Below are 10,969 nucleotides of genomic sequence, written 5' to 3'. Positions count from 1 at the left end.
ATAATACTCAATGACACTCACATTCATATGGTTGTATCCAGCAGCCCTCTTACATCACATATGTGCAGTTGGAAATAAATACCACAAGGTGGTGCTAGTGCCACATGAAAAAACTCACGAGGCGCTTGCAGTTCTCCACCTACTGGCCACGTTTCATGTCCGCGACAGCAGAACTACAGACAGCAGATATGAGATGACGGCTGTGTGTAACCTGCATGAGATAAGGTGACAAAGACATGAATCCAACACGTGAAGACGCTGCACTGAGTCAGTCGTGTGTCAGTAAAAGTCAGCAAACACTTCATGTCTGGATTGATGGAAACGTTCCTATAAAACCAGTGAAATTCAGCCCAACATCACATGCCAGAGTTTCTACTGGATCCAGTTCTGGTGACTGGGATCCTCTGGAGGCGGGCTGGAGGCAGGTTGCATCTATAAATGTATGTTGACTTTGTACTTTGTGTTCTGATCAATCAGCCCAGCAGAAATGTGCCCAGGGTGTAGCTCAGACCTGTCAGGGCAGGTCAGCCACGTACCAGGTTGGTGGGTCGATCCCAGGCTCCTCCAGGCTGCATGTCAAATATCCTTGGGCAAGATACTGACCCATGTTGCTCTCTGATGCATCCATCAGAGTGTGAATGTGTGTGGTAAATGGTAAATGGGCTGTATTTGTGTTATTTGTAAAGTGCTTTACACATCCAGTCATCCACCCATTCACACACACATTGACACACCGGTCATGAATGTTAGACAGAGCAGTTAAGAGCTTAGAAGAAGTGAATGCGTGTGAGTGGCTGAATGAAATCGTTGTATAAAGAGCTGCATGAGAACCAGTCCGTTTACCGCTGCTGCCTCAGACTTCCTCACTAACAGAGTCAAGTCTGGCTGCTGTGAGCGGTGCTGAGAGCACTTCAGTCATAATCAGCCTGACCTCTGACCTCTCCCCTCTGCTGTTATGAACACAGCAGTGTTGTCTGATTTAAGACTCGAAGGAGCTCATCTCATCTGCACTCACACAGATCACAGTGTTCCTGCTCTGATGCGACTCAGTCTGCACGAGTAAAGGTCAGAGTTATCTCACAGTTCAGTGCATGCACTCAGAGCTCAGGTGCTTGTTAGAGTCACAGATTCTTTGAGGCTCAGAGCGTTTTGATTAGATGCACCATGTTTGTAAAAGTCTTCATTTAAAGAAGTGTTTCATTATAATGTTATAGTGTATAATCCTCCTCTCGACATAGAGCAGCTCCTCTGTCAGGAACCTCGAGTTCATCTGACCAACACCATCACCTGCATCAACATCACGACTCTTATAAAACCTGTTTCCTGAGGAGGCTGAACAGCGCTGGACTGGATGTTGGTGTCCTCGGGTTCTTCTACAGCTCACTGAGGGGGTTCGTAAAGTCTGCAGAGGACTATCAGGTGCAGCTGAACATCCATCAGGGACATCTACACCGTCAGGTGCAGAGAAAGGGCCACCTGTAGCCTACCTCCTCCCCCACCCTGCACATGTACTGTTTACTCTCCAGGAGGAGGCTGCACTACATTAATGCAACACCACCCAGACTGTCACACAGCACACGTCTGTTATTTAAATGGATATATGTCTGTACTCTGTTTAATTTTTATATTTATTCTACTTAATTCAGCTGTTTGACCCGTTGATTCGTGGCAGGCTGCAAATACCAGGACCTACAAACTGTCTTACATTCACATCAGGTCAAATAGCTGAATGACAATAACGCTTCAAATTTAGTGTAAAACGTACCACAGAAAAGTACATTTACTCCTGTTTGGCATTAACTCAAAGTAACTCAAGATCAAACCCCACAAATGTTTATTGCAAATAAAGACATAAAAGAAAAATAAACTAGCAACAATCGAAACAACGGAAAAACAGAAACGATCGAACACAAACTCCAGAAATTTGATTCTGTTCGTCTGGATGAACCAACGTTTCCTCCTTCATCCAACTTCAGCCTCAGCTGCAGCTTTCCAGCCTCATTAACAGCACATTCACATCAGGACTGACACAAGCACCTCTGCCTAACAGTCAGGTCAGTTTCACGATCATAAATATGTAACATCCAACCTGCAGACTGAAGGAGTCACTTGGATAAGTGATGAAAAGTTTCTCTACGTCCACATGAACAGAAACGATTGAACATGCATCAGGACAGCAAACACAAACTTACACTACAAAATCACTGGGAAGACGCCACAGTGGACATCACGACCTGTGTGAGAACAAAGAGCAGAGACAGGAGGAAACTGGTGAGTGTCCAGAGTGAGGGAGCGGCTGACAACAAGGGAAGAAGACCAACAACAACAGAAAGGAAACGATGGAAACAGCAGAACTAATTCCAAAACATGACCACAAAAATTCTAGTTTCAAGATTGTTTATTTGTCACGTGCACAGTTATACGAGTACAACAGGAAGTGTGACCTGATACGCTCCTCAAAATTCTTGTTCACCTGCATTAGTTTATTTTAGGCAGGATGTTGTTGTCCTTGTAAATGCATCCGGTGTTAGACTCCAGCAGAGCACAGTGAGATCTGTGCGGCTGCAGGAACTGTAGGACGTGTGTGCGCTGTTATCATTGAGTCTGTGTCCTGTCTTCATGTCCAAACTCAGAACGCTTTGAAACTGTGTCTCATAATTTCATTTTTTAAAAATAAATAAAAACACACCTGGAAATGAAACTGGGAGTCATCGTTGGAAGAAGCAGCTTTAATACTGAAATGAAGGCGTCGTGTCTTTGATCCAAGCTGTGAGACAAAGCTGACAAATGTGTCTCTCAACATGTCCCTGTCTAGTTACTGCTGAATGCAAAGAACGTTTGTTCAGAGCCGGCTTGTTGCAGTTTATAAAAGAGCCACATGATGGTGCTGGTGCTCCACCCAACAGGCAAAGCACTGCGCCACCTACAGGACCCTCACAGCACTGCTGCAGCTGCAGTGTAGACCAGAGGTGTCCAACTCCAGGCCTCGAGGGCCGGTGTCCTGCAGGTTTCAGATGTGTCCTTGATCCATCACAGCTGATTTAAATGGCTGAATGACCTCCTCAACCTGTCCTGAAGTTCTCCAGAGACCTGAAAACGAACTAGTCATGTGATTCAGGTGTGTTGACCCAGGGTGAGATCTAAAACATGCAGGACACCGGCCCCCGAGGCCTGGAGTTGGACACCCCTGCTGTAGACTGTCAGGCTCTCGGTGCAAAATCATGTGAAGAAATATGATATTAGATCTATGCTGCAATAAACAGCTGTACTGTGTAAGGTTTACAGGATAATGATGCTGTAATGTTGACATGATCATAAACTAATTCTAATCAATCATCAGTTCTCTGATGTCCGACATTCAGACCAAGAACAAGCTGTTACTTTGAATCACGTCTAACAGTAGATTGTTACACACTCGTTGTCATTGTGGAGTTTGTTCCACAGAGTTTGTTCCACAGAGTTTGTTCCACAGAGTTTGTTCCACAGAGACAGTTTCACTTCTGACTCTTTCAGTCAGAATGAAAAAGAAGCTCAGACTGAAACCATGTTTGCTCGTCTGTGCCGCCATAATCCAACCATGACTAATCTTTAAACTGTGAGTCTTTACTGTTGGTCTCACACGTTGGTGTTTGGCTGTTTCTCACATTAAGCAACAAAAACATGACCTTAAAGCCTCCACCCAAAAATCCCCACAGCTCCATCACAGCAAGCCAGTCCGTACAGACGCACACTCCTTCAGTTATTTGTAATGAACGGATACATGAATGTGTTATTAATATATCATCTTTTTGTTTTTGAATCTCAAAACAATAATAAGTGCTGCATAAATATCAACTATAAATACTGAAGTCGATTTATTTCATGTTTAACCATCACGCCTCGTCTGTCATATATTTATATATATTTTCTTTATGTCAGAAGATTAATTAAATAAATGAAATGTTCAGTTTTCAGTCATTTATTTCACGGTTCAGGCGTCATAAATGCATCTAATGTGTGGTGTCAAACATAAGGCCAGAGGCCCCGAGTCGGCCCACTGCATGTTCTGGTGAAGCTGTCTGTGGACGGTTTAATCAGTGGGAACATTTCCAGGCTGCACTGCTTCTCAATAACTTCTGTAATAGTTTTGCTGACTGTGACAGTTTGAGGTGAACATGCGCCGCAGCATTCAACGGTCACTGACAGACACACACATCGGTCTGTGTTTGTTCCTGCGCACAACAGTGTGAAGTTCACACACTCGGCGCTAATAAAGACGTGAACAAAGAAACACTTTTCCAGTTTGATGTGGAGGAACTCTGAGCATCTGCAAACACATGTTGTGTCCCTCTCAGAGCTTCCTGCTCTGCTTCCATCAGCGATGAGAGTCGCACCTGATTGGTCGCTACATTCTGCATGTAAAGTCCAAATATGAAAATAACATAATAATAATAAAGATGACAGCATGTCGACAGCGCTCAGCACTGACCTCTGGCTCGTTCCTGTGTTCCCTGGTTTGCTTGATGCTGTTCTCTCTGGTCTGCACACAGACTCAGTCCAACACCAGCTGAGGTCCAGATCAGGGGAAATAACCGTGCTGGAGCTCAGTGAGGCTCCTCAGTCTGATCTGTGCAGCAGATTCAGTGTTTGAGGATCACGTTTTACACGCATGCTCAGCTGTCAGTCTGCAAACATTATCTGTTTCTTTCAGTCTCGTCTGCTGCGTTTTTGAATCCAGTTACTAACATGTTGTTACTGTTTGTCTCCTTTAGTGTTTATATGCAGCAGATAAACATGTGATGCACAGATCAGAGCACAGCTGCATTTCCCATGTGTCTGCAAAAGACTTTAGCTCTGCTGCCACACTGAAGAAAGCGATGCTGCTGTATTCTAATGTATTATATATAATACATGTTTGCCTGTATTATAATGACTTTAAATGGCCATATTTTTATTTCTTGAGAGGCACAAAGTTCCTGAAAGTGTGCAGGCTGCTTCAGCTGCAGCTTTTTTCCACCACGTGTGTTGGAAACATTCTGAGGTCGGGTTTTTCTTCTTCCGCATCTGCTGCCGGATGTTTGTCAGGTTGTGAGGCGACCTCAGAGCCTCCCACCGCTGCAGCGCCGCTTCCTCGCTCTGCCCTGCTGCTGCTGGCTTCCTGTCAGCGGTGAAGCTGCAAAAACAACAAATAAAACCCACCAACAAACAGACACGGTGATGTTTGTGTGGTTACAGCCACGTCTCTGACACTCACACAAAAACAAGGTCGCACTCTTCATAATGAGGATGATGATGGTGACATCTGTAAACATCTGCAGGGACTCTAGAACAAAGCAAAGGACACACAAGGACAGTGATGTCACACTGGACAAATGCAATGATGAAATGATGAGTGAAACTGAAAGATGTGTGATGACAGTGGACAAAAGAGAAACACCAGAGTGAACGAGGTCTCCAAACATGCAGGGCCTCCAGCAGCAGCACCCAGGGTGGCGTCTGGGACCAGTTCTTCCAGTCTGAAACATTTGTTGGTTTATTTTCTGTGTGGAGCTTCAAACTCAAACACAGAAAACATGAAGCAGGTCAGAGTCCAGCAGACGGCTCTGATTGTGTTCATATTATCAATAAGGGAACATCGCTGCAGTGTGTAACACACGATGAAACAGTCCTAATAAAATACACAAAGTAACACTAAAATAATCCCTGAAGCCTTTTTCTGTGTCTGTTGGTCGAGACATCAAACAGTTCAACACTGATCTGACTGCTGCTGCACATAACACAGAAATCTCACAGCGTGTCAGCCTTCTTCAGATGCATATGGAGGCTAATGTAGCAGTTTGTTTGTTTTTTGAAGCTTTATCGAAATTCATTTTAATTTCAAAGCTACATGTGCAGAATCAGGAAAATTCACCATCGGAACACAAAGTCAAGGAAGTGATGAAATAATTTCAGATAATTACAGAAACAAATACAAATAAACTGAACTCGTGTCCTAGTAAATGAATCTTCTCATCAGACTAACTGACATATTTGTACATTAAAGAAATAAAACAAGCAGATTTTATTAAAAATAAAACTTTGTAAAGTTGTTAAAGTTGACTCGACTGTAACACTAAACTGTGTTTTTAGATGATGCATCTTAAAGGCCCAGCCAAGGTTCGGTTTCGCTTCTGAGTTATAAAAGTCCATAATTACTCAGTAAAAGGATTAGAAACTGAAACTATATAGATTTTCTGTTTATGACCATAATTGAGGTGTTTTTAAACATGAATTATGTTTATTTACTTTCTAATCAAATGTCTATTATAATATAAAGTGGAGCTTCTAACATCAAAGGTAAGCTGTGATTATTAAAGCTGCTCCAGTTTTCAACACTGAAACATTTGCTGCCAAAACACAGGAAGAAAGAAAAGTATCCAAGTAAGACAAAGAGCTTCGTTTATGCAACATTTTACTGAAACGTTTGGACTTTAGTGAAGATTTGGGAGCAAAACTTTTACTTTGGCCTGAAAAGTGTTTCCTGTTTGAGTTCTGACCTAACCTGGTACAGCAAACCCTGCAAATCCACAAGACTGCATTCTTTATTTATTCTACATGTTCTAACATCATCATAAACATACACGTGTGCTCACAGTAATTATCTGTACTCGTGTGCATTTCACTGAATACTGAACTGAGAGAAGGTCGGGCTTCATCGGAGCAGCTTCGTCATGTGTTTGAAAAAGAAATTAAAAAAAGAAACAATAATTGTTTCTGATGCTGTGACATCCTGTTCCGACATCACAACAACAGAAGAGCTAAAGTCTGTTTTCATCCTCCTGTCATGTCTCTCGACCCTTCGAGCTGGACGTTCAATGATGCTTCAGAATCTGCAGAAATCAGTGAAATTCAGCCATGACAGTAAAGATATTATCAGACATAAATAAAAATAACTGCAGATATTTAACAGTTTGAGCTGCTGCACACTAACAAGAACAGCCACGATCACGGAGTCCTTCTTTCTGTTCACGTCTCAGAGATGAAAGCTTGGTGAAAAACAGAGTCGTGTAATATGAAACAGGTTTGTTTGATCGTTAATATTTTCTGTAACACGTGCACAGATGCTTTTGGGTCTCCTGCTGCAGCTGTTGGCGTGTCCACCTGCAGACGCACCTGAGGTCGGATTTTTGGCCTCATCTCTGTGACGTGGAAACTGCGGCGGTGCCACCGGCTGCACACGTTTCATATTTAGGCGTCTAATCTGTTTTCTCACACCGATCGTGAGGCCACACCTGATCGTACATCCTTACCTCCAGCACCGCCTGACCTCGATTTCCCCGCCCACCCCCACTGACACGCTTCCTGTCCCAGCAGGCTTTGAGGCAGAAACCGCAGCCGCCTTCGTCTGTGACGCAGCCATCACGCTGCAGCTCGATCACATCGGGCGACCACATCCTGTGGAAACAGTGAGGCAGAAGATTTTCCAGAAGCAGCAGCAGCCAATCAGATCGCAGATACAAACACCTCCGCAGAATGACAGCGAATCTCTCACACTACAGAAAATGTGTCAACTTTCACACTGAGATAAAGCAGATTAGAATGAGATGCTTTTGATAATCATATGCATTCAGTTGTTGGATGTAAATGTGCCTGCAAATGAAAAACTTCTGTCACAACATTTCTGAAAAAGAAAAACTGCAGAAAACAGTCCAATATTCTAAAACTGTTCTTTGTAAATCATCCTTTAAATGAGCCTCAAACACAAGTAGAACGTTGGCTTTGGGACAAGAATGCGACCGAGCTGAGGGCAGCATCTGATCAGACATGCACGGGCTTGTTACGCACATCTTAGATGTAAATGTCACACAAACAAAATCACACAAATTTGACTTTAAGGAGAAAAGTCGCATAGCTTTGCATCGCCTGCTGCTCCTGCGACTCAAACCCGCACAGAAGAAAATGGACGGAGAGTTTTGAGCCTGCAGACGGCTGCAGTTTAACAAAACCGAGACACGCGTGCAGTCGTTCTGTGAGCAAATGCTTCCATTCTTCAATCTTGATAACCAAAAGTATTTGGACAGCAGGTCGTTCTACCCAGATGCATGGTATGGTTTATTACGGGATTCATCTCCCAGTTACTGTGACAACTGATGTTACCTCATGAAGCCTTGATCACAATTCAACTTCTTCAGTGTCTTTAATTCGCTAATTAACATCATCTAACAAACACTGACTGAGTGGAAACTGTTCTTAACGATCACTGCGTGCGGCAGGATTAAGATTAAGCATCATTAGAATATGTGGACGGGACTGCTCGTCCCGTCCACATATTCTTAGTTCCTGTTAAATCCAGAATTCAAAATCCTGCTCCTCACATACATCGTCCCTGAGCCTGGTTCTGCTGGAGGTTTCTTTCTGTTAAAAGGGAGCTTTTTTCCCCCACTGTCACCAAAGTGCATGGAGAGTCATCTGATTGTTGGGTTTTTCTCTGTATTAATAGAATCGTTACCTTACAATATCAAGTTCAATTCAAAAAAGTTGAATTGATCTGAAGACTTTTTTTTGAAAATGAATCAATAAATTAAAACAATTGAAATTTTGCCCCCAATTCACACTGAACACACTGAAGACGTATTAATAATATTTCAGTTGTATTATGTATCAGTGTGAAAGGTTTACCCTCTGTACTACACACAGAATGTAAAAAGAGAGAATAATGTTGCTTTGCAACCCACAGCATTTAGTATTGATTAAACAAATGTGAGTATTTAAACAAATAACAGGACATTATAGGTAATTCAACTGGTTTTGTTTTGTTTTTTGCATTGAAACGTGATGGACTTTGAGAAATTCCAGCTGCCACAGGATTAAAGGCAGCGTGTACCATACACAGCTTACAGGGTAAACACACAGGGACAGTCACTCCAAACATCATCGATTTAAACTCATGACCTTCTTGCTGAGTCAACAGCATTGTTCACGGCACCATTTTTACATTTTAATTAATTTAAATTTGTATTTTCAATCATGACTCCTAAGATGTCTGTAACATGCAGCTGATTCTAAAGATAATTCTTTCATGCAGAAAACAGTAATCAGTGTTTGAGATCAGCAGAGCTGCTTAAACTGGAGCGAGCTGCGATCCTCTCTGTGGTTTGTTGTGTTTCCTGTTTGCGCAAAATACAACAACAATACAAAGATAACTGTGTGTGTGTGTGTGTGTGTGTGTGTGTGTGTGTGTGTGTGTGTGTGTGTGTGTGTGCGTGTGTGTGCTCTTATCTTCATGTGAGTACATTTTAACATAAACTTAAATAAATAATGTAGAAAGTCACTCATTGGTGCAAAGTGGACATGAGGCTGTGTGTCACCAGCAAACAAAGAAAATATGTTAACTTTTTTCAGATTTGTTTCATTTCAAAGAGATATAAATCATGAAAGCTGATAAAGTGTATATTAATTACAGCCTCAATTTTCCTTAAAAAATATCTCACTTCCAAAACAAAGTCTTGTCTTCCTGAAGCAGTAAAACAAGTGTTAATTAAAACAAGTGTTAATTAAAACAGCTGATTTAAAGTAAAAAAAAAAAAAGTATACAAATACTGGAGAATTTAAGGTTTCTTCACTTTATGGAAGGTGTGGAAGCTGGAATGGAAGAAACAGAATCTGGGCCAGATGTGCTTTATAACAGGTAGAGATGAGTATCAGTAACTGACAGATTGACTGTAATCTGTGGGAGTCAGATTTCTGTCAGTGACATAAAGAACATGCAAATTCATGCAAACTTTTAAGTAATGTGTTTTTTTCTGGAACTGCTCTGCAGCAGTTTACAGCTGAGTGTGAAGCAGTGCGAATGAGAATCAGCACCTCCAAGTCTGAGGCCATGGTCCTCAGCCAGAAAAGGGTGGAGTGCCCACTCTGGGTCAGGTTCTTGCCCCAAGTGGAGGAGTTTAAATATCTCACGAGTGTTCACGAATGACGGGAGAAGGGAGCGGGAGCATCACTGCATCACTGCAGCCGCTGCACCAGTCTGAGAGCTGAGTGTAAAAACTAAGCTTTCGATTTCCCGGTTGATCTACGTCCCCACCCTCCCCCATGGTCACGAGCTGTGGGTAGTGACCGAAAGAACGAGATCGCGAATACAAGCGGCAGAAATGGGCTTCCTCCGAAGGGTGGCTGGCCTCTCCTGCAGATTAAGATTTTACTTTACCTTTACGAAATGTGATGAAACGATCTAAATGATTTTCAAAACAAATAAAACCCCTAAAAATTAATTAATTATAATAGGATTTATTTTGGCAAATCTAATAAATAATTTGGAAAATAAATGAAAGATTAACAACTTTTTCAAGAAATGACTTGTTCACTGTTTCTGCTGTTGCAGGACGGAGACAAAGATTTTTCCCGTGGGACAGAAAAGTATGAGGACTACCCAGAGTTCTCCTGGGTCCTGGTATAAGATAAGATACCTTTATTAGTCCCACAAGGGGAAATTTCATGTTAAGGCTGCCGACCTATTGCACGCAATGGCGGCGCCATCTTACCCTCCGACCATACATACATTACACAAAAACATCATATGGGGAAGACGGGTCAGAGAGCTATAACAATGGAAATGCACCACATGAGGAAAGACAAGGAGAAAAAAGAACTCCCCCCAGACTGAGCTCCAACAGGGAGATCAGTTTGAGAACAGAAAAAGTTCGAGTTGTATCAAGTTAAAGTTTAGTATCATGATAACCCTGATTTATAGTTGTCAGTGTCACTAGTTTGATTATTTGTGCTTTGAAGTTTCTAACAGGTTGGATGAACCTTACATGTGCATACACAGCATAACATTTCATAATGATACAGAGGACGTGTTCACCATCACGGTCCAATCACACATTTCTCGTCATTGGGATGTTTTGCTGTGAGATATAAAGTTCATTTGTTTACTGATCTGAGTGCAGATCATCAGATCTGTGAGGATGAATCATGTCGGTCTGACACTTCCAGGTTACACAACCACACT

General features: G+C 42.3%; 1 long non-coding RNA gene across 4 annotated transcripts; it reads right to left on the bottom strand.

The window, feature by feature from the left end:
* Positions 1-1,817: 1,817 nt before the first annotated feature.
* LOC113010395 (uncharacterized) lies at positions 1,818-8,223 on the bottom strand. Of its 4 annotated transcripts, none has more exons than XR_013903088.1 (3): positions 5,234-7,635; positions 4,469-5,152; positions 1,818-2,234 (listed from the first exon to the last, which is right to left on the bottom strand). It is a non-coding gene; the product is annotated as an uncharacterized LOC113010395 (long non-coding RNA). The 4 variants fall into 4 exon arrangements; XR_013903087.1 differs by lacking the exon at positions 1,818-2,234 and having other exon boundaries at positions 3,943-5,152; positions 5,234-6,848; positions 7,269-8,220; XR_003270335.2 differs by lacking the exon at positions 1,818-2,234 and having other exon boundaries at positions 3,943-5,152; positions 5,234-5,302; positions 5,417-8,212.
* Between the last annotated feature and the right edge of the window lie 2,746 nt (positions 8,224-10,969).

The sequence above is a fragment of the Astatotilapia calliptera genome, chromosome 18 (genome assembly GCF_964374335.1).
Source record: "Astatotilapia calliptera chromosome 18, fAstCal68.1, whole genome shotgun sequence".
In the NCBI taxonomy this organism is placed as follows: domain Eukaryota; kingdom Metazoa; phylum Chordata; class Actinopteri; order Cichliformes; family Cichlidae; genus Astatotilapia; species Astatotilapia calliptera.
The sequence above is the reverse complement of the archived record's forward strand: the minus strand, read 5'-3'. Positions and strand labels throughout refer to the sequence as shown.